Source organism: Malaclemys terrapin, chromosome 12 (assembly GCF_027887155.1).
Source record: "Malaclemys terrapin pileata isolate rMalTer1 chromosome 12, rMalTer1.hap1, whole genome shotgun sequence".
In the NCBI taxonomy this organism is placed as follows: Eukaryota; Metazoa; Chordata; order Testudines; family Emydidae; genus Malaclemys; species Malaclemys terrapin.
This window is the reverse complement of record NC_071516.1, coordinates 6,200,177-6,224,089: the sequence shown is the minus strand read 5'-3', so window position 1 is coordinate 6,224,089 and position 23,913 is coordinate 6,200,177. Positions and strand designations below refer to the sequence as shown.

At 46.6% G+C, this 23,913-nt stretch overlaps 1 protein-coding gene across 8 annotated transcripts in view; it reads right to left on the bottom strand.

Annotated features, from left to right (window-relative positions):
* Positions 1–23,913, bottom strand: part of KCNQ2 (potassium voltage-gated channel subfamily Q member 2) — a 114,545-nt gene that overhangs the window by 66,725 nt on the left and 23,907 nt on the right. The window lies entirely within an intron of this gene.

Sequence of the window (23,913 nt, the reverse complement as noted above, 5' to 3'; positions counted from 1 at the left end):
TCCAAAGAGAACTTCAGTTCAGGAAACAAACAAAAAAATGACCTCTGATTAACCTCTGATTAATTTTTTAAGGCCAAATAGGCCTGTGCGGAAGGGCAAATTTGGCTCTTAAAATTCAATACTGTTCTCAGGTATGCCAGTATAGACCCAGTTTCATCCCACTGAAGTGAACGGAGTAACTCCAGATTCACACCAGCCTCGATGAGAGCAGACTACGGACCTCAACCTATCCCTGAGTAGCTCAGTATTTACAGCATGGGGAGAACAGGTTTGGGTGGGACTGGAGAATGAACAGTCAAAATTTGCACTTATCCCTTGAACTGAATTCAAACCTTTTCCCCCATGTTTGCTTTTGGCAACTGGTCAAACAAATGTTAGAATGCACAAAATACTACTGAAAATATTATGATGCCATTACATAATTCAATTGTACACCTTCATCGAGAATACTGTGGTCAGGTCTGGGCACCCCATTCCAAAATAGGTACAGCAGAAATGGCATGAAAAGATTTCCAGTGACTGGAAAAGATTAGGGTTGCTTAGTTTATCATGTCATCCCTCATTAGCCTCCTCTCTAAAGGTATATGATATAAACACTCTAGAGAAGGTAAATCCGGTGTTCCCATTTACCCTTTTCCAGGTCACCAGTAGAAGTGGATATGCAATTAAACTGAATTGCAACAAATTTAAAATTGATAGAGATTATTATTAATATGATGCAAATTTAACCTGTGGAATTCACTGCCACATGATATTACCGAGACCAGCAGCTTTACAGGATTCAAATAAACATTAGATTTGTACATGGAAAAATAGGAGCATACATTTAAATTAGGATAAAAAATATAAGGGATATCAATCCTCACAGATCAGGGCATAAGCAAATCAGTAAGTGATGAGAGTCACAAAGAAATTTCCCTAGGACAAGTTATCTTATAGTTGGTCCATTACTCTGGATTCTGAAACATCTGGTCTTGGCCACCATCAGAGACAGACTATTCTATCTATCTGTCTTAGGGTTCTCTACTGCTAATAGTATCTGAGCGCCTACTATTATTAAGGCTGAATATTGGATTCCATGTTCACTGCTCTGATATGGGATGGCAGTCCCTGTGTTCCTATGGTGGAAAAAGTTCCAGCCTTCCTCTCTTCCAAAATAGATGCCTCTCTTTCTTCACAGCCTTCCAGTAACATTAAAGGGAACCATGTGGCTAAATCCTTGCATCTCGCACTGAATATTTAACGCTGAATCTTACTTTAGCACACGTCTCTGTCCTGTTTGCTTTTCACTGGGGAGTGAACTTTCTCTCTGTGAAAATGAAGAATTAATCTCGCTGTCTGGCAGCAGGCTTGGTGCCATGCCTCGGGGAGAAGGAGAAAAGTACTAGGCTAATGATGGAGAAACCTTACCCTAGAGGTGTCACAATTCATTAACCCCACTGAGACAGCCCCACAAACCCCTGGGAAACTAAAGGGATGGGAGAGTTAAAAGGCCAAAGGTACTGGGAGACTATGGGGCAAAACACACACTCCACTTTCAGGCTAAAACATTAGCAAGCCACTAATAATTCAAAGGAGTTTAATGGCAACCTCATGCTTTGTACGGCCCGTACATGTTGGTAAGTCAGCACTAATGTAGAAATTACAAATACCCGCCAGCCTTTTGAAGAGATCATTTCACCATAATCCAATTCCCATATGCCCGGCCCTTTTGACTTTCCCTACGGCCATTCTCTCCTCTATGCAATCCCTAAAGGATGGCAAACATGCGGCATGCAAATCACCAGCCACAACAGAGCAGGTAGAAATATTCTGCATCTTACAGCAGCAGCTACATCCAACAGAGCTCTCAATAGGCTAACTCCTCATCAGGGCACAGGAGGTCTTTTTAGGTCACTCTCCTTTTTTTGTTTGCAAATTCTATTTGGCCTGTAGGCACTGTATTATAACTGGATAATGTATAATATATATTAGCTATCTACAGAAACTACTGATATTATTGTGATGTATGTGTCTTGCAACGGCGCCTCGGAACGCCAATCTCAGAGCAATGCCCCATTGTGCTAAGTGCAGGTGCTGTACAGACACGTTTCAAGGAAGACAGCCCTTACCCTGGCCAGCTCACAATCTGAAAGACAGACTGGATTCAACATGTGGAAGAAACAGACAAGCTGAGTGGGGGGAAGATAAGGTGACAATAAAAATAATTTATCAGAAAAGATACCACCTGGTGCCTTTTTATATAGAGACTAGAAATGAAAAACTAGGGTGAAAATACACCATTCAAAATAATGTCAAGAGGGTTTTTTAAAATGGTGAATATGACTCAGTAGAGTACAGCATCTTTCTCTGAAAGAGCTTAACGCATTTTACAAACATTCATGAATTAATCCTCCGTGTGAGAGAAGGGTAGTGTTATTGCCAGTGTTCATGGGGTAAACTGAGGCACAAAGGGGTTATATCAGCAGTTCTCAAACAGGGGGTCGGGACCCCTCAGGGAGTCGCGAGGTTATTACATGGAGGGTCGTGAGCTGTCAGCCTCCACCCCAAACCCTGCTTTGCATCCAGCATTTATAATGGGGTTAAATATATAAAAACGTATTTTTAATTTATGGGGGGGGAGGGTTGCACTCAGAGGCTTGCTATGTGAAAGGGGTCACCAGAACAAAAGTTTGAGAACTACTGAGTTGTATGATTGTCACCTATCAACATCATTAGTGATACTACCCAGGAGTCCTGCATCAAAATCCAAGTCTGTAACTACTAGACACCATTTCCCCCTATAACATTAATTGAATATCTAGGTTTATCTGCAAAACCTAAAGACGACTACTCTGTATTTGTACAGTACCTAACACAATCTGGTGCCACTCTTGGTTGGCCCTTAGCTACTACCATAATAAACATGATTAATTAATTAACAAGTGTAAAAATAGCACTTGGGCAAAGCCTACAAATGCTAAAACCCAGGGCAAAACTCCCATTTACTTCAATGAGATCTGGATTTGGTCTTTTCATACTCAATTAGCCTTGTCAGAGCGATCTAGCGGGATTGTGGAATGTTCAAGGGATGAGGTTAAGAAGCTGCAGATATGGTGCTGTCAATAAAGCAGTCTCATGAGTCCTCCTCCCCATCTCAAACGCACTGCAAAGGAATGGAGGATCTTCGTCATCCCTCCTGGAGAATGCAAAGATTAATAAGCCAAATGGAGGATCACAGCTGATGACGTCTTAGCTGGAGAAGACGGCTGCTATGTTTTCATTTGCACTGTGAAAGTGAGGGGCTGACTGCACTGGCTTTAGCAAGGCATATTACCAGGAGCCATCATACTAGCTTCTTCCACAGTGCTGTGCAAAACTCTCAGTCCTGACCTAGAACACAACCTGTTTAACCCAGTCCTACGCCTCCCCTGAGTAAAGAACGCTGGCCGTGCATAACTGAATAGTGGAGCACCAACCACTAGAGGCAGGGACAAGAACACCAGTAAACTCATCCCTGGGGTAACCTCATTGACTTCACTGGACTACTTGCTTTTTTAAACGTGTTCAGAATGTGGGTGCAGATCTCTCCATTCAGAGGCTCAGTCAACCTGCCCTGTGCACTGCTTCATCCAGCATCTCTGTTGCGTTCCATGAAAATTATGGGTGAGGTTTTCAAAAGCACCTAAATGATTTAAGAGAGCATGGATGGCCCAGTAGTTGGGGCACTAGCCTATGTCTTGAGAGACCTGTGTTTTAGTCCCTGCTCTGCCACAGACTTCCTGTGTGACCTTGACTAAATCCCTTAGCCTTTCTGTGCCTCAGGTCCCCATCTGGAAAATGGGGGCAATCACATTGCTCTGCATCCCAGGGGCATCATGTGCATCAATACATTAAAGACTGTGAGGGGCTCTGGTGACAGGGGGCCATATGACTACCTGAAGTCGACAGTCATCCCATTGGCTTTCACTGGGACTCGTGTTCTTAATGCAATTAAGCACTTTTGAAAATCCTGCCACATCTGGATTCTCTGAGATGGGTGGTACTGAGATAAGGAACATTTTACCACTCAGCCTCCAGTTTAGATCCAGCCCACAGCAGCGAGAAGTATTATCAAGTGAATAGTATTACCATCCAGTGGCTCTTTGGTGGCCTAGGGGAAACAAGGTGGTCTCCGTCTAATCCCTAGTGGTCAAACACCTACAAATCCAAAATCTACTCTTAGGATTGGCATCCTCACAGCACTCTCAGCAGAGAAAAGCCAGGGACTAACAGGGCCCTGGTTCCAGCAATCTTGTCACCCACGGATCCGTGGCTAAAGGCAGGACTTCAGTCTCCAAGGCTTTCTGTTTTGTACGTTTTTCAAGTACTAGATGCACTAAAACCAATTAAAAGACAGAAAGAGAAGGACCCTGACTCTATTGCCTGAGGCCATAATGAAATCTCAGGCTATTTGGAAGCCTGGGATGCTTTGTTAAGAAGATATCTGGCATCAAATCCCGAACCAAGCAGGTATCAGTCAGTCAGCAGCAACAAGAACTGGCTCAAACAAGATGAGTGAAATTAATTTACTAACAATATATTTAAAATACAATAAAGGACGCCAGCTCGGAGATAAACTAAAAGCCTGCACTTTGTAAAAACATTCAATAATTCATCCCGCTGGCTCCGCTTGATACCGTTGCAAATTGAATTTTGACTATTTCTAAGATTATGTTCGTTTGGGGGTTAGCGTTCGCTTCTGCTACAAATAAACTGTGTTTTGTTCCACGGAACTCAGTCAATGCCACAGATCTCTAGCCTCACGCTGGCCATAAACAGGACAGCAAAAAGTCCAGGTGGGATGGAATTACAGTATTTCTTTGAACCCTGGTATATGATGAAAACTTGCTGCCTCCTGTAGGGTGACAGACATCCAGAGAAACGTCAATAATGCTGCATTTTTGTGATCACCGGCCCTACCCCAGCAGATGTCATGCAGTGACTGTGAAAACACGGACAGGATCCAATATATGCTTGTTCACTGTGGAATCCTTTTTCTGACATCACGTTCAGCGCACAAAGGCTGAGGACAATGAGGGTGAGTAACTGACTAGCCATTCTATCCTTATAGGCTAGAGCTTCTGTACATCTCCCATATGGCCCCCAGTGGCCTGTCTAAACAGTGGCTCTAGACAACCACAGCTAACACGCCTGTGACTTCCATATCACTCAGTGGGAGCTTCAGGTTTGCAGCACCTCTCAGGGTCTGATCCCAAGTATTTCCTCCTCGTTTATGTATCTTTGGGAATGCTCAGCATTGGAGCCCTGCGTTCAAATTCTGAGCTCAGTCACAAGTGAAATTAATGACGGTTCCATCTTAGCACCTGTCCCCATCGCAAAAGCACCATGCCACTAAGTACAGCTGGGAGATGGTGCGGCAGATCAGGAAGGAACCCCCAGCCTCTGCTCCTAGTGCTCTGAGCAGCAAGGGCGTGCTGAACCACAACCTCTGCTTGGGTGGAGAGTGGCGCTTAAGGCAAGAAACTTTAGGGCCAAAAGCGTGAGCCTCCATCACTTCAGCTAAAGAATTAAAACCATTTGCTGGAAACATCAAACAATCCTATCGACACAGGGACCAGCCTCTGGAGAGGGGGAAGAACCAAACTCACACCTTATATTTCTAGGAACTCCGCTTATCTTTGCTGCGAGCTCTGGCAGATGGGCCCAGCCAAGCATGAGCTCCCTGCGATGGAGGCAGATGCGGATAACCAATCAAATAAATCAGAAAGAAAGATGAGAGCTTCTTATAGACATGCATGTTCACCAGACTATCCCAAGGCCTGGGCTGCAGAACTCAGGGTGTCTGTATGAGGACGAGCCAGCCCCCGTGTCTCTCTTCCCGGGTAGTCTCTTTAACCCTAACCATTGTGACTCATCCTTTTGGGCTACCCACGGCTACAGCACAGAAGGGAGTCCTCCGGGCACCAAGAAAGCAGTGTCCTTGGCTAGTAACGTATGAGGCTCATGGGAAGTTGATGGGGTCCGATCACAGGATTCATCTCCACAGTGAATCAACCCAGGCAGGTAGGCAGCTGTGCACTGAGGCCATCCCTCTCTTTCTACAGTGGAGAGAGGGTGTGAGGCTCTGATTGGGTGTCTGGGGGACCTGTCTGAGAGCTCCTTCCGCCACTGTCTCCTGCCCCATTCCCATCTCTCTCTCCTCGTCTGGATCAGCATATTTTGGGCGGGAGCTGGGGTGGAGATGAGGCTTAGGACCCTCACCCCGCTGAACAAGCTGCATTGCTGTAAGGTAGCCGGCTGGTCCCTTTCCTAAATGGATCTGTAGAGCAGGCTTGCATGGGAAGGTTGGCTAGAGTTCCGCCCAACAGGCCCAGTGGGATCGACAATCAAACCTGTTATCTCCACTGAACACACTCCACATGGCCAGGACAGGAGCACAAGGTGTTTAGCCACTGCCGCTACAAACACAAACGGTGTAAGAATCAGTCCGGAAGATACCCACTGAGGAATGGGGGACAAAGGAAGGAGCACTAGGCGCTATGCTTTCCCCGTCCAGTAGGAGCGTACAGATGCCCTTTAGCCGCACATGAAACGTTCCAGCCACTGGTGAGCCCAGGGTAGGACATCGCTGTGGACAGAGACCTGCTCCCCGGAGGGACTTGCTGCTGTCCTTTGCTACAGCTGCCAAACCCAGTCCAGAATCCTTTGCCCCTCTGTATTTTACAGTGCATCCTCCACAGAAGAGGCCACTGATTGGCAGCAGAGGTTGCCACAGTTTTACTGGGGGACCATATATGAGTTAGCCACCCCTCCAGCGTGCTGAACGGTACCTAGTACAGTCTCTCCATAGCCAGTCTAGCAGGCAGCCACCTGAGTCCACTTGCTCTTGATTTCCCCCCCTTGCTGAGACAGCCCCATGACAAAGCAGAAATACCGAAGCAACGCAGCCTATAAGGGAGTGTGGGAAGGGAACCACAATGGGCTGAGAGACAAAGAGCAAGTGGCCTGTGGCTGCATGATGCGTCAGCAGGAGGGAAGCTGAGAGGAGCAGAAATCCTGGAGTAGCCGCAGCTCCGAGTTGCAATCAATAGATGTGGTGCTACTCACGTGCCAAAGAAGTTTGACACGTTGGGTCTCAGAGTCTCAGCATTTGGAAACAAGACTCCAGTCCCCAGGTTGCCAAACTCAAGCAGCTTCTGGTTATTCTCCGGTGCCTTGCCAGGTGTGCCATCAGTGACAGCTGTGCAAACTGGGTGTAAAATGCTACCACTCTGATTTAGCAGGATCGGGCCCAGTGTGTCCCTAAGATGTTTTCTCTTCCGCAGTGGATATTGATTCCTGGATCAGCTCGCCGTTGTTGAGATGAACTGCTCTGGCCTCAAGTGACTCACCCGAGTGCAGAAGTTCTCCTAGAGTAAAATTGTTTCCTGACTGCACAAAGCCAGGTTATCCCCGGTTCGTGCAAGGAACTCCGCAGGAGTGGGGATATGCGACTGGCACATCTCCAACTCACAGGAAAGGAATCGGAGTATAGCACAGCCCCTCCGTGGCTACTGCCTCTCCACTAACCCCTACGTAATATATTGGGGCCACTGGAATATCCCCTGACCTGCCCAGGTCCACCCCAACTGACCTGTACATCCCTGTCTATCCAGGGATGCTCAAAGCCCTGCTTCATGTCTTAAGTGGGGCTTAAGGGGTATGAAAGGCTTTGTATGGGTGCTCCATACTTGGTGAATTTCTCCCTTTGAGACTAGCTGCTAGATAGAAAGAAGAGCTCAGTGGAGGAGAAATGAAGGTGCAAACATACAAACAGGCCAGGACTTCAGTGCTAAGGACAACGCTCAGAGGAAAGGCTGTATTACCATTCAGAGTCAGGAACTAGGGGCCAGTAGTTGCTGGTGGTGGATTTCATCTTCACCCAAAGCTTAAAGTAGGAAAACAAAAGGAATACTGCAGAGCTGGGAAGCAACACGGGGTAACGTATGAGGGACAGCACCGCAGGACAGTTTCTGAGTTAAAGGGACATTGGCAAGATAGGCCTGAATTGGACACCCCAGCTTCACTTTGGTTTTCAGGAACACAATTCGCGTAACCCCAGTGCATTCCCTGTGCACAAAGATGGGGCAAACCGGCAGAGTGAAGGGGTGACGCGTAATAAGCACACACTGAACTCGAGAGGGACTTAAGACCCTGGGCGAGTCAGTTGGATTTTAACTTTTGCAGCAAATTAATTCCAGTCACTGTACCAGTTCCATTAAGGGCACTGGAAACAAGCAGCCCCATGAAACTCCGGGTAAAAGAGACACCAGCAGACAAATTTGTCTCAAAAAAAAAAAAAAAAAAAAAAGAAGTCCTACAGAAACTCACTATTCATTGTAAGTCTTTGTAAAGTTTCCAACAGATGGTGCTTGTTGGCACTGACTACGGCTTCCGTTATGAACCACATGGAGCCAGAGCTGTCACTCTGATATCCTTTCCTTAGCTGTTAACCACCGGTGTTGGCCCCTGGCCCAGCTCCAAATAAGGGTAGGAAATCAATCAGATTTCCCCACCCCTCCATAAGCCGCCTGGGCTAATGGCACTTCACTGGACAAGCAAACAAAGCTCCGAGCGTACACAGGAATGCATTGCCCAAGTGAGGAGAGAGCGTCCAGAGGACCATGACCAAACACATGGCTTTAAAAAAGCAGGTGAGATGAACGCACTCCAAGTGACATTCCGTATCCTGCTGCATGTCACATCTGACCTTAGCAATGAAGCTTGGGGGCTTGCAACAAGTGAAACTCCTCAGGCCCCAGGAGGTCTTTTCATCTCTAAGTCCTAACCATGTCCTGAGAAGTGCTTTTAATGAAGATGTATGGGCCCCTAAACGGAGCTCCCATAGAATCGACCCCGGCCTGCAGCCCTTCTGGAGACCCAGGTCTGATGCCTTTTCTTGGCTTCTTCTATTCCCAACCAGCTGAAGTCAGGAGCACAGCAGAGGGAGCTGTCTCAGCGCTGGCAGAAGCAGTGTCAAAGAGAGTTGCCCAGCACTGATTCTTTAGAGGCTGATTAAGGAGTAGCTGCACGGTCAGGCTACGGGGAAGAGCTGTCCAATCCTCCCATGCCAGATAAACTCCACCATCGTTTCCCCCCCCCCAAACTTGCCATGGAGCCGACCCAAGGGCAGAGCCCGAGTAATTCCTCAGCAGGTAATAGCTTCCTGCAATACTCGAGCTATTTCAGAAGATTTGGAGTCTGCCAGGAGATTTACAGCTATTCATCCCATTTACGTGGATCGACCCCCTGGAAGTGACAGATTGTAACAGAGAAACCAACCAAGCATTACCAAGTCTGGGTCAGCCAACCCTATTCATGGCCTGGCCTAGATTTTGCTGCAAAGACTTACTTTGGAGTGAGAAAGAAAGAAAGAACTAACTTACAGGGTCCGGTTAGTGAACAAGGAGGCGGGTTACATTTTTGATAGTTTTATTGATAACAGGCTGTTAAACGTCTCAGCAATAAGTGCTGATACGAGCACACACGCAAACCATTTCGCCCACCTAAGGCAGCCACCTCTGCTGGACCTAGGAACACGGCAGCTGTTTAACGACAAGCCCCAGGGAGAAAAGAATGCTGTGGCCCACTGAAATAGCATTTTGTACGTTATATTTGTCATTTGCCATTGTTCCCTACCAGGCATGGAAAAAAGAAAGAACTGTACAGTATCTGTACAAGTACCGAGGGCCTGAGTTGAAACTATAATTCAGTGTGTGCAATTACTGGGCAGGAGGCGCCAGGAAGACACAGCCCACATGTGCAGAAATGACTAGTGATCTTTCCTTTGCGCATGCAAAGCGGGTGTGCAAATGAGGTGCCCTGCAGTATGGGGGGTTGCTGAGTGCTGCTGATGGTGCAGAAGCCTGGGTGAGGGCTGCTGCCGTGGGACACTGGTACTGAAGGGTGCTGGGGCTGGGTGAGGCTGGTGCAGAAGGCGATGCTGGGTAAAGAAGGCTCCTTTTCCTCCATCCCCTCCCCCGCCACTCAGCCTCTTGAAGAGGTGCTGAGCATGGCATGAGCGTGAGGAACTGCAGCAGAGCATGATTAGGGTAGAAGTGAGGCAGGGCATGAGAGGAGCAGGAGGAAGAGGGAGGGAGGGAGCAAGTAGTTTCTTTCATCCCCTTCACTGAGGCCTCCTGAGATCTTCCCTCCATGGGAGTTTGATGCTTTTTTTTTTCCTTTTCTCCACCCATGGGGTGCTGCAAACCAGCCCAGCCCCTGTGCATCCGGCCCCAGAGTGGAGATGTCTCAGGCCCATCTTTTCCTTTGGATGCCTGGGTCTAGAATGCAGCATGCATTCCTTTACAAGACAAAAGGCAATTTTCCCGTATGCCGAACCGCTGCCTTTCCCACCGGTCCCCAGCTGCCAGCTGCGTCTCTGACATCCGAAGACGAGAGTGAGATGGGAGGAGTGACATGTGATTACTCTGCTCACTGCCAGTGCACAGTCTCCTTAGTGTTATAATTGATGCGAGCTATAGACACAGGTGCTCGCTGGTAAGCGTTCCCCTGGGCTCTGGTTGCCATGGAGCCCAATTAAGAACTGATGCCGATGACACTGCCAGGTCCAACATTAATTACAGCGTCGCCACGTCTCTGCACTGTGTGGGAGGCTGCGGGAAAGACACTGGCAGTCTGATGTCCAGGCTACTGGGAAGCCGCTACTTCCTGCTCTCAACTCCATCGGTTCTATTCATCGCTGAAGTTCCACAAGCAAAATCCCCTCGTGTGGACAAGAAACCCATAAACCCCAGAAATACAGGGTCCACCGGGAACCAGAGCAAGACATGGTACCTCGTGATTGGTACAATTGTTAGCAGCAAAGCTGAATAGTTGTGCCATCAAGGAAATGGCTTCTTTCTTTCTTTCTTCTTTGGCTGTAACAGAAAGAGCTGGCCCTTTAAAGGCAAAGGGCCACCATCTCCTCCATTAATGGGTCTTTTAAGGGATTCTGGGAGCGTGATGACTGAGAGACAGGCCTGCTGGGATACAAAAGAGGCAGCCTTTCTCTCAGGGAGCGTGTCTCTCCGATGGGACCATAAAGAGCTGGCGGAAGAGAGGCTACAACCAGACACTGGTGAGCAGCACAAGGGCAGCCTGAAAGGGGCAATGCAGACCCTTGCAGGCCAGGGACGATGGAACTCTCTGCAAACCGTAGGGCTGTGGGAAGGAGGGTTATTTGCAACCCCTAGGGAGAGAGTGGTGAGTGGAACGACGACTACGCCCTGTAGGGGTAGGAAATGCTAGAATGCCTGTGCAGCCTTAATTCAACCCTCTTTGCTATCCACCCTTCAATTCCATCATCTCCTTTTTTTCCCACAGGACCCCTGCCTCATTCAGTGCCCAGGCTGGCCCTGCTCTGGGGATGGATCAGGCCTGTGTAGTGAAGGAGAGTGTTGTCTGTAGGACCCCTCTCTTATTTGCTATCGAAGTTTTGTAGAGGGAAGGCAGGGGAATGCAGGAAGAGAAAGGACGGTCGCATGGTTAAGGCAAACCGATTGCCACCCCGGAGGACTGGATTCTACCCCTGTCTCTGCTACAGAGTTCCTACCTGATATGCTGAGCAAGCCACTCAAGTCAAACTTTTCACGGGTGCCTCATTTTCCGGGGGGGGGGGGGGGGGGGGGGTCTGATTTGTAGAGGCTCTGGCCACTCACAGCTACATCGACATTCAATACAGTATTAATAAGCACCAAAACACAGCACTGTCTGCCTAAGAGAATGGCAACGAACGGGTGGCCTGACTCGCCAAAAGCAATGCTGTAATATAAAGTAGCCCTCAAAGTACCATCCTAGTCTAGGGCTTCTAAGCATTATCACTGCACAATTAATAATAATAGAATCCTTACTGGATTTAACAGGCAACCAGCCTAGTATAACTTAACCACCATGGAACGATGCTGATTTCACCAGATGGAGAATAGAAAGCGCCTCCCCAATATGGTAGAGGGGAGAAACAGCTCTTAGGAGGACTCCATTTCTAAGCATTAAGATGGGGTCTGTTCCCACACCACTCACACAGATGGAAAATCTGGAGAACCAGAATTTTTGAGCCTAGTTTAATTTTGCCTAATCCACCATGACAATGCAGGAAAGGGCTAAGGACAGAAATGGATAGCTGCGGAAAGGGAAATGAACCAGCAAAGGGTGTGGAGGTTGGAATGAAATCTAATTTTTAAAGCAATACATCGAATCAGAGCCAATTATCTCTGCAGCCCTGACTCCGGGTAACGTTAACATGCAATAAGGAATGTTAATGTGAAATTCATTGGCGGGGGCCTCATTAAAGGTGCCAGTTCTGGTTACAACCATGGCGAAGACAGTAGCCTACTCCAGAACAGGGGTTGCGAGGCCCTGCAGGATGTTATCAATGGAGGTAGCAGTATTGGCTGGCTCTCATGTGCAGAGCGTGAATATTTATCAACTGGGCTATATAAGAGAGAGGTATTTATTATTTATTATTATTATTAATTATTATTACTTGTAGAAATAAAGCTGCTGGTAGGATGCAAAGCTCAGATCTGGTGAAACTTTCTGAAGAGCAGGGGTACTCAGATATGGGGTCATTTTTAAGGCAAGCATGGACCAGCGGGTTAGAGCACTGGCCTGGAAGTAAGGAGATGTGGGTTCCATTGCTGGCTCTTCTGTGTAACACTGAGCAAACTGCTTCACCTCTCTGTGCCTTGCTCTGTCCTCCTACCCTTTGTCTGTCTTCTCTGCTCAGACTGTAAATGCTTCTGCTGCAGTTGTACAGTGCCCGGCACCATGAAGCACCAACTTAGCTGGGTCCTCTAGGTGTTCCTGTCATAGAAATAACTAATAATAATAACTCCAAAGTCTGCTGAAATCAATGCATGTCTGTCCAAGAGAGATCCAGGTGCCATGTTAAAACAGCCTTGCAAACTGACAATTGACCAGCCCTGGCACAAAATCTGCTTGATTCAGGATGATAAATGATAATGAAACGTGCGTTGTATTTAACGTAGCCTCTCTGGAAAAAAATAAATACAATAAAGCTACTTGCCCCATGAGATGAGTGAAAAGATTTGTCCAAGGCTATATTAATGAATCACTGTCAAGCTAAAAAACTGACCGTCCTTTAAAGAGGTATGTACGTGTGACTCCTCTGAATCTAAACACCTCTTTTTCACAACAATAAAAAGTCCATCAATTTGTTGCTGAACTAATTTTTTATAAATAACCGCTGTTTACATAGGTCCTACAGAAATGCAGTGCATGCACCTGTGCTCCCTCTGGTGATGCAGCTACTATATCGTTTTTACCATATAGTTATAAAATAAATCAATTGGAATATAAATATTGTGCTTACATTTCAGTAGAGCAGTATAAACAAGTCATTGTATGACATTTTAGTTTGTACTAACTTCCCTAGTGCTTTTTATGTAGCCTGTTGTAAAAATAGGCAAATATTTAGCTGAGTTGATGTACCTCCTGGAAGACCTCTGTGTACCCCCAAGGGTACATGTACCCCTGCTTGAGAACCACTGACTTAAACAACAGGAAAGGGGGAAATGGGAAGGGAAAAAGCATTTTGTTTGATGGTATTTTAGAGCCACACAACAGAGAATAAAAATAAATTTCAAAATATTTTTGAAAGGACTTGACAATGATCTTTTGGGAAATAAACTAAACACTAACTGTTGCACTACAATAAAACCAAAATGATTACTGGCAATGTGCCAGTCATTCCAGTAATTCTGTGCTGTGATCTCTGGAAACTGCTGACTTTAAAGGAATTCAAGACTTAGTGTAAACTGAAGGCTATGCAAATGCACCCATGACAATAAACCAAGGTGAATTGGTATTTTACATTTAAGGTGACCAGAGCCTGTAAAACTTACCCTGAAAGCCATCAAGTACCAGAGGTATTTACAGCTACATTTTAATCATCGGTAGCGCTGTGATGAGAACCCTGAAGATAGTATGATTTTACGCAACGAGGTCAAGTTTTCACCCATTTCCTGCAATTCTTTAGCCACAGGAGTAGTCCAAATTCACATGAGTAATCTCAGCATCCCTTCAAATCTGGCCACTTAATTTACATTAACAAACATGAATTTAAGTGCCAGATTTTAAGCTCCCATGTTTGAAAATTCAGGAAGCCCCTGAATTCCTGGGAGCTTTGGACGTCTTTCTAAAAGTTTCTCTCTAGCTCAACCACAGGTCGCTGGAGCTGATGAAGAAATCACTGGGGAACGTTCTGATGCCTGTGCTGGGCAAGAGGTTGGGCTAGATTATCTCAGTCGTCCCTTCTATGACTCCAAACCCAAGCCCAAACCCAACTCCCAACCTTATGAGATCCATTCATCACTAGTAATGGATGGAAGGAAAGCAAGAGGATTATGGATGAAACTAATAAAAAATACCTTATACCTTTATCTGTTCCCAAACAAAGCCAACTTCTCCAGCTTTGCACCAGGCCAAAAAAGGATTCATCCCCTTTTCCCAACACCCAGCATGGTTGTGGCCTCCTTCTCTCTCCATCCATTAAGACTCAGATCTTTCCTGCCTTCCCTTTCACCCTCCAAAAGGACCCAGATCTTCCTCCTTTCCAACCTGCAGTCTTCTAATTAGTAATAAGAACCATCTGTGTCAATGGCCTAAGAAGTGGCAGGGAACAGACTTGCTTGTTTGGACAAGTACAGTTACCATGTTGAACTAATGCACTTAGAGTGAGTTTAGTCTTGGTGAAAGTTCCCGAAGCCCCATATAAATACAGCTTCTGTGGCAAGAAGAGCTGGCAAGACCCAAGAATGATTTTCATGGTTTATAAACTTTTAAATAGCTAAATCGGTGAGCAGAAGCCTGCTTGGATTAATGTTCGCATTTTCTATTCCATCTGAGCATATTTAATATCCTGTCAGCTGAAAGCCTCAGATAAAAGGTTTTCTGTAAATGCAAAGCCTTGAGTATTATGAATGACAGCAGCATAAAGTGGGAAGTGTAACATCTACAGAACCCTCCAAAAGGGACAACTTCTGGCCGCAGCCTGAACATCTGGGCTGTGCTCTGGAGAAGTCTGTAAGGGGTAGGTTGGGCTGGATCTCCAAGCTGCAGAGGGGAACCCCTGCACAGCGCAAGCAATATGGCCGCCCTATGGCTGGTCCTCTGAATACTGCTGGGGGGGTGGCAGCAACCACTCCCCTTGGACACAATGGAATCATGTTGCAACAGTGGAACCAGACTGCAGTCAGTGCTGTCCGCAGATCCAGAGAGAACATGGGTAGGATTTGCCCCATAGAGCATGTCCTAATTTTCAGAGACAAGTCGAGACGATCGATGACACCCTGAAATTAACCTTTCATCTATTTCCGTCATACTACATGAGGCTACTACGGGAGCCTCATCAGGGCACTGGGGTTTGAAAACAGACAACGTATCATTAGTCTCCCTATAACACGTCAACATGCAAGAAGACAACTTAATCAGGCCCTTTGCTAAAGACACAGAAAGACGGGCTGGAAAGGTTAGATGGAGTCGCTCGGCATTTCTTTTGAGCTGCGGGGGAGGGGAGGAAGGGGTCATTCTGAGTAGACTGAGGCTTTTTAGGAAGTAATTTTAAAGCATATTTGGTTCTCTGGGGCTTTTTGTGAACATAAGGATACTGGTGGAAGAGTGACTCTTTAAACACAGCACTGTGTTTGCACACACCTCTGTCTCCCCTCGTGTCTATCTAGACCCGTCTCCCTATTTACTTCCCACGACCATTTGTGTGAATGAGGTTTCGGCTGCACCAATTCTCAGGGTGAAGCTCATTTTCGTTTTTGTGCGGGTGCAGGTATCCGCAGCTCAGTGGCCCACGTGGTTGTCTTAGACTGGCACTGAGGAAACAGATCAAATGGGGCATAAAAACAAGTGGCCACGACCTTCCAAAAGAGGGTCTGTAGTTGTACACACACACAAACACAATAACCTTGGTATGGATGAAAGAAGAATAAACTGAATGTAAATTCTGCTGGAAAAGACCACTACTATCAAGAGCTCATCTCACTCTCTCCTTCTCAGAGAGGAAAGTACTTGATATTTTAAAATCTGAGTCCCGTGTATTTAACCAGTAATGCTTTTTTTTTTTTTAAGGAAAAAGGGCAGGAAATTTCCCTGCCCCTTAGAGAATTAATGTCCCCTTCTCAATCCCAAGACCTACAGCAAGCATGTCTACACTACAGTCACACTGCCGCAGCGCCGTAGTGTAGACACTTTCTGCATCGACAGAAGGGAAATTTCCATAGATTTAGGTAATCCCACTTCCCCGAGCAGCAGTAGCTAGGTGATGGAAGAATTCTTCCATCAACCTAGCTGTGTGCGCACCGGGGGGTTGGTCAGCTTACTATGACCAGAGTTTACTAGGCCTTTTCCTCCTGTTTATAAATTATAGCCACCAAACCAAAGTACAGGAACAATAGCACATGACTGGATTTCCCAGTCATACAGCTCAAAAATTGAACGGCAACTATTCAGAAGTTGTATATTGGTGGCTCAGTCCATGAGCCACTCCTAGGCAGAATTTTTTTTTTTTTTTTTTTTTTTGCACAGCGGATCTGGACCTAAGCCCAGCAAAGCATTAGGCATACGCATACCTGGAATGCACGTGGTTAGGTGTTTTGCTGGATTGGAGCCTTGTAAAATAAATACAAAGAAAGAAAAGAGAAATGAAAAGCAAGATCTATTTGTGGAAGATCCACCAGTGTGGGGTGGAGGAAAGAGTTCAATCCGAGAACTGAAGTGTTAAGAAAAGTTTACCTGGCGCTAATCATTTGACTTACATGGGGCAGCTGATCATGGAATAAAAACCTTATTAATAAAAATCAATGCAGGCAAGGCTCCAGCCTCATTTGTTTCTCTTTGTCCTAATCCAGGGGTTCTCAAACTGGGGGTTGGGACCCCTCAGGGGGTCGTGAGGTTATTACATGGGGGGTCACGAGCTGTCAGCCTCCACCCCAAACCCCGCTTTGCCTCCAGCATTTATAATGGTGTTAAATATACAAACAAGTGTTTTAAATGTATAAGGGGGGGGTCACACTCAAAGGCTTGCTGTGTGAAAGGGGTCACCAGTACAAAAGTCTGAGAACTCCCAATTATTTGGTAACGCTCATCCGCATATTCACGTTGCACTGTGCAGACAGCCACAGAAGAGCCAGATGTCTGGAGGAAAACCCTCAGTATTAATCAAGACTGGTATAGCTGCCAAGAGGGTCTGTGCTGTGCTACAATGCAGCTCCGGAGTGCACTGCGGGGCTGAGAGATCTTTTTATAAACTGTATGCACTTGACCAACCTGTATGTATGAGAGAATCGGTCAATTACAGCACCTTATGAAGGGAAGTGCGCATTAAGTCCATTTATGTTTAGCACCCATTGTTTGGAATTTAACCCATTTCAAAGCAGGCTGTGTGGGCGTTTATTCAGAGCCCATCCTTTGAATTGAATATGAGTTACAAGGCTCAAACCCCAGGCAATACTCTACAAATGTTATTCACCCTGAAATATGAGTGCAACCTTTGATTTTACAGCGCCCTCCGAAAAGGGTGTCTCCTCTTCCCCCACCCCTGCTGAGAAACTATCAGTCCCCGCATCAGAGTTCTGTTCTTGCATAAACAAACCAAACCCCTTTGCTCCTCAGACGTCAGTCCCTGCTCTGCCTTGGTCTCTGATTTCTCATCAGAAATACACAGTAACGCAGAAGAAAGTTGAGAAAAATGCCGTGTGATCTAATGGCTCGAGCATGTGAAGCATCCTCTTGCATTCTTCTCTTCCTGCTGAGGTCATGCTTCTCTGAGTGACTTCAGGCAAGTCATTTGACCTGAGTTAACTCAGCTGTAAAACTGGGTGAAAAGCAAGATTTCGGTGAAGAGCCAGATATTGCATCTGGTCTAAACATTCCTTGGGGGGGAAATGAAATAGACAAAAATAGGGACTCTCTAAAGGATGCAGCCTACGTGCAGGCAGGAGGACTGTCTCAAAATGAACATTTATTGGACCTAACTGCATACCGGAATTGTAGCAATCCTGCCCCAGAATGTGAGATTCAGCTTGGCGCCTGTAGTTTACGCCATCTGAAGGACAAGATCTCTACCTCTCAGCTCACCTAGGCTCCGCTGGGTTCTGCTTGGCTGTGTGTGTGAGAGCAACACCCAGTAAAATGTCTTAGAAACAAGCACCAGACTCTGAAAGCTTACGTCGGGGATAGTTAGGGTTGCCAACCCTCCAGGGTCGGCCTGGAGTCTCCCGGAATCGGCATCGATCTCCCGGTGAGTATTGGAAGCAACCCGGGAGAGTTTAATAGGATATTTTAAGAAAATGACATTACATCACGTTGAGGGGGGAAATCTCCCGGAATAGCTTCAGTCAGAGTTGGCAACCCTAGGGACATAGCCATGCCATTCCTTCTGAAGTGAATGCAAGTAGTATCGCAAAGTTGGCTTTGGAAATTTCAGCCTATAGGTCCCTGGTCCTGGCCTGCCCCTAGTTAATGCTTTATTCAAGAAAAATCATCTAGTCAGCAGCCACAGAACTGAGGGTCCAGGTGCACTCCATGAGAGGATGGAGCTTTGGTCTGATCCAGTATGCCCATTCTTATGTTCTTAAATGAGGAGGCAGTGTGGCCTAATAGAGCAATAGACTAGAACTCAGGAAACCTAGAGATCTCCTGATAAAAAGAGATGTACAAGAGCTAGATATTATTATTAAATGAACAACTAACACTAAGAAATAATTATTTAAGGTCCCTGAGTGATCATTTTGATGGTGCATAGGAGGTTTCATCAGTTCAAAGAAGCCTGTGCTCCATTGTAACTTAAAGGCATTCCCTTCTTAAGGAACAAGTGAGGTTCAGGCCCCAGCACTGTGACTAGCAGCAAATTATAGCAGTTGCCTGCAATGCTGGGAGTCAGGAGACCTGGGTTCTATTCCTGCCTTGGGCAAGTCACTTCATCTCCCTGTGATTCTCTCTCCCTGCTTGCATTTTGCCTGACTTGTCTAGTTAGATTGTAAGCTCTGCAGGGCGGGGATTGTCTGTTACAATGGGTGTGTACAGCTCCTAGCGCAATGGGGTCTCGAGCTCCATTGGGGCTTTTAGGCACTGCCATACACATAAGAACAACCATTTTTATTGTGGAATATCTGCCCCGGTTTGTTCGAGTCATCTGCCAGCTGTCTTGTTCCCCACACTGCCTGGATAATGCAAGAAAATAAGAAATTGGTGTCTCTGAGCCAGAGGCTAATGAGCGGTGCAGATCTGGGGGGAGGGACACTTCATAACCACAATTAATTTCATTTGCTCTTTAGCTAATTTATTTAATTAACTGAGTTCGGGGCGGGAGGGGGGGGATATTTTCAGGTATCTAAAGTGCCTTATACTTGGTAATTCCTACGTCTGTTTAATTGTATTTTCTACTGTCTCACTTAGTGATGAAAAGAAACTCTGGGCCAAGAGCCAGTAACTCTGATTCCTGGCATTTTTCTCATTTGCTCTCCAGAGGCTAGAGAACCAGGAGATGGGCACGAGGAGGAATGTACACGATATAAAGAATAATGGATGGGGCTGCGGAGAGGGGAGTCACATTCCCGCTAGGGGTTCGGCAACATTAAAACCCACAAGACCAGAGCGAATGAGTCTGATTCTCCTCTCAATCATCCCAGCATAAATCCGGAGCAGCTCCACTGGAGTCAACAGAGATGCACTGATACAAGAGGAGAATCGAACCGACTGGTACCAGAACGCAGTGACATGGTATTTATTCCCTATGCCTTGCTGTAAGGCCAGTTCAAACTATTAAAATGCTAATGCTCACAGCTTGTAGAAGTGATTGGAACTAGTAAAAAGGGCCCTGGATTAGAGAGCTCTTAGTTGACGTTTGTGAATGAATTGAGGCCAATGGGAATTTTGCAGGGATGAGTCTGATAAGAATAAAAGTGAAAGTCCTGAAGTCGCTGTTCTAGCTGCCTGTTTGTTCCAGACCAGACTCTGCAGCCCTTACTCACGTTGGCAGATGCGCTACTTCTCGTGAATGTGGGTGGTGGCATCAGCCCTTAGTGCATTATATGAGCAAAACGAGGACCAGAACATTTCCCATCAATTCCCCACAGGGATGAGTGCATTAGAAACGCAGACAGGCTGAGCAGCTAGGGGCAGCAATAAAGAAGGGCTGCAGAGTGAACTGGGATCCCTAAAGAGCACTGAACAACAGGGCCGGACCTCTGGCCCCAGAAAAATACCTGCAGCAGTGAGTAATGCTCCTGGAAGTTGGGGGTTGGAGGGGGGACAGAACGCTGAGGAGTACAGTATAAACGTAAGTGGCTGTGAAGTTTTGTTCAACTCCTCCTGCATTACAAATGTTTTAGTTCTTCAAGGAATGCAGATGTTCTTTACCGCTGTCCTCCCCTTTATTTTGGATGGATGATATTTGGGCAGGGGATAAAACTGCTTCTTTGTCCCCCCTTGAAGGAGGCAGCGAAGCCTCAGCAGGGTTTTTTTTTTTTAAACTGGAATAATATTGCAGTTATACAGGACTTTTACTCTTCCCGGCACTTTACAAACGCAAATTACACCACGGAACAGTCCTCTGAGAGAGACAAGTGAGCGGTATTTATTATTATTATGCCCTGTGTACACGCAGCGCATGTGAGGAAGGAAGATTCCAGTCACACACTCCAAAATGGCCTCTTAGTTTGGATGTCTCCATGTTCGTGGGGCCTTTCTTTGAGGGACTGAGTAGTTACAGCTCCCACTGCTTGCCCTTCGAGTTGTGGGCACTCAGCACCTCTGCCAATCAGGCGCTAGATGTTTAAAGGTAAGATTACGGCATCTAAAATTAGAAGCCACTTTGAAAATCTGGCCCTACAGTGAGATGTGTGAGGCCGGAGGAGTCAGAATCAGAACTGGGCGTAGAAGTGAGCAGTTCCTGGCTGCCCGTCCTGATCATTTTCATGAAGCACAAACCCCTCCCACATCTTGCTCACAGCACACAGCCACCTAGCTCACCACGGACCTTCTGACCAAAGCTCCAATAAATCTGCACCGGTGCAGAGAGAACAAAGTCAGATCCACTATAGCAAGGCAGCGCCCTTTCTTTGCAAAGCAGTGTGAATTCATCCCCAGTGTCAGCCGGGGATTAATCACTGCTATTATCTCAGACTTCTTCCCTGGCATAACTCAAACACAGCAAGCAGGTGAGAGGAGGGATTGGGCTGGGTGCTAACTGCCTGCATCATGCATCAGCTGACTGTCTGGAGAGTGAGGGAGAGAGGAGACTATGCCTGGCTGAGAGGTTTAAGGCAGTCAGTAGAGCGCATTAAAGCAGCCCCAGGCTCCCTAACTCCTGACCCGTCCACACTGGCAAGGCACGTAGAGCGCCTGGACTCTGCAGCTGGAGCGCTCCTGGGAATCCACCTCCACGAGAAGCATAACGCTTGCTGCGCCTCGGCTGAAATGCCCCAGCATCAGTGTGAACATTGTGTTGCATTACTGCGCTCTGATCAGCCTCCAGAAACTCCCATAACCCCCTGAAGTCAAGTGGCCACTCTTGTCATTGTTTTGGAATCGGCTGTAGGAATGCAGATATGCCCTTTGAAAGCTCCGTTTCTGACAGCCGGCTGCTTATCTGCTCCAGGACAAAGCAATCATTAGTGTGGAATGCTGCTTGCTGTGAGTGTGTGAGAGAGGCGGGAGAAAGTGGGGTCTGAACTTACAAGACAGCATGCTGACACACTCTCAGCACCCCAAAAGCCCACTCTCTCTCCCCCCACATACACACAACACACTCCCTGTCACACTCCACCCCACCCCCCCGCATTTGAAAAGCACGTTGCAGCCACTTGAACACTGGGATAGCTACCACAATGCACTGCTCTCTGTGGCATTGCAAGAGCTGCTAATGTGGCCACGCCAGTGCGCTTGCAGCTGTCAGTGTGGACAGACTACACCCCTTTCCCTACTGCGCTCTACATCTGCAAGTGTAACCAGGCCCTGGATGTATGTCTTACACTGAATTAGGAGTTAGAGAGCAGGCCGGAGGGTTCCTCTGCTCTTGCAAACCAGGGATCCTCAGAATGCAGGGATCTCCTGTATTTAGTAACTAGGACATGCCCATTTTTAAAGCCTTCTGAGTTATAGTCAGTTGTTGTTTTTTCTAAATTACTCCAGGGCTCAGTTGTACGGTGCCATTTAGTGACGGCCCGTGAATGGTACTGCAGAGCTGCTCAGTTCTAGGGCATGCTTGGGGGGCATTCTGGTGGGATGCCTTCAGGAGCTCCCTGGCACACAGGACACCACTTACTATCATGGGCCTATCTCCTCTCCAACATCAGTGGACTAGGGAGGGAACACTCCCTGTATTCCGCAGGGTCCAATTCATTAAAGTGCAGAGAGCCAGAATGAGGCCTACACACCACTTAGACCCATATTTAGTAGATTTTAACGGCTGCCTAGGTCTTGTGCTAGCTCTCGCCACAGCTCCGTGTCACATGTGCACCCAGCCCAGAGCTCAAGGGCTGGAAATCTTGGGCGAGCAAATTACATACACAATTGTTCAGGAAAGCTGAGACCTGGTTAATGGTGTGAACTAGGCTCTTCCGCTATTTTTAGCGTTCTGTTTTTATTATAGTGCGACAGGAAACGCCACATTAAATGTAAAGTTGCAGAAGCAAGAAGAGGGTGTCGAAAAGAAGGCACAAGCTCAGAAAATTATTAAAATAAGGAGATGAGAAAATAAACCAGCCTGACTATTTATCATCCTCCTCTTATGATGGTTTCAGCAGGCGAAATGGGATGGGGGCCTGGAGACGTTTCCTAGCCCATGTGGCAGATGTATCTGCTGCTTCTCGGCTCTATTTAACCCTGTTTAACCCACTACGTCATCCAGAGCATTAAAACGCTGGGCTCATTCCTGATCTCTGCGTTAGTCCTTCCTATGCACTGCCTGACCTATTCGCTCTTTATGAGAGAGCCTCTGTGAGGAAAAACCTCTCCACTATCCAACCTAACGGCCAATACCTGCATGCAGTGTTCACAGGTAGCTGCTGTTGACCTCAATGGGAACCATGTGAATGCATCCAAGGGTGGAATTTCACCCTAAACGTGCCCTCCTTTAGTGCCAATGAGCACATATCTGTCCTGATCATGGGTCTGATCCAGCAAATCCTGGCACACGTGTCATCCTTACACAAACAGTCCCACATGACGGACGAGGCTCTTCAAAATAAGTCACTGGGCCTGCTTCTGAGAAGGAAGACTACTCTCAGGAGTAAGGATCAGCTCCAAGGTCTTGTTAGGCCCAAGAATGGTAAGAACATAGTACATGGAGAGCAATAAAACTAAAGAGAAATGATCTAATTTCCACTTGTTAAAGTCATACAAATGAAGATATAGAGGAGCTGCACGTGTCTCTATCCATTTTGTTACTTAGGAAACATTCTTTCCCTTTAATATGGCAGGACAAGATTTGGCAAATAGGGTAACTTTAGCTGCCTCGTATTTTTGCAACTAAGGAGGGGTTCTGGAAAAAAGGAGAACGTATTTGCACACGTTGTGTCCGGGAATTAGACAATTTCTGAAGGAAATTATTAAAGAGATTCATCTTATGACAAAAATGCCAGCTTCTTAGAGGTCTGCTGAACTGCTAACTTAATGCTCCAGTAAAAGATCTACATTTTAAACAGAACGACAAATGAATTTATTTTCTGTTGTTAGCAGCTAGACTCTGTCTAGCACATTATCGAAAAAGTGTGGCCCCTCCCCCTACGGAATCGTGGTACAGTCAAATTGTGGTACAGTCGTGGTACAGTCAAACTGTCAGACTGTGCTGGAAATGGACAAGCTGTCATTATCAAGTACATACACAAAAGAAGCACCAAAAAGAGGACAGGTCTATTA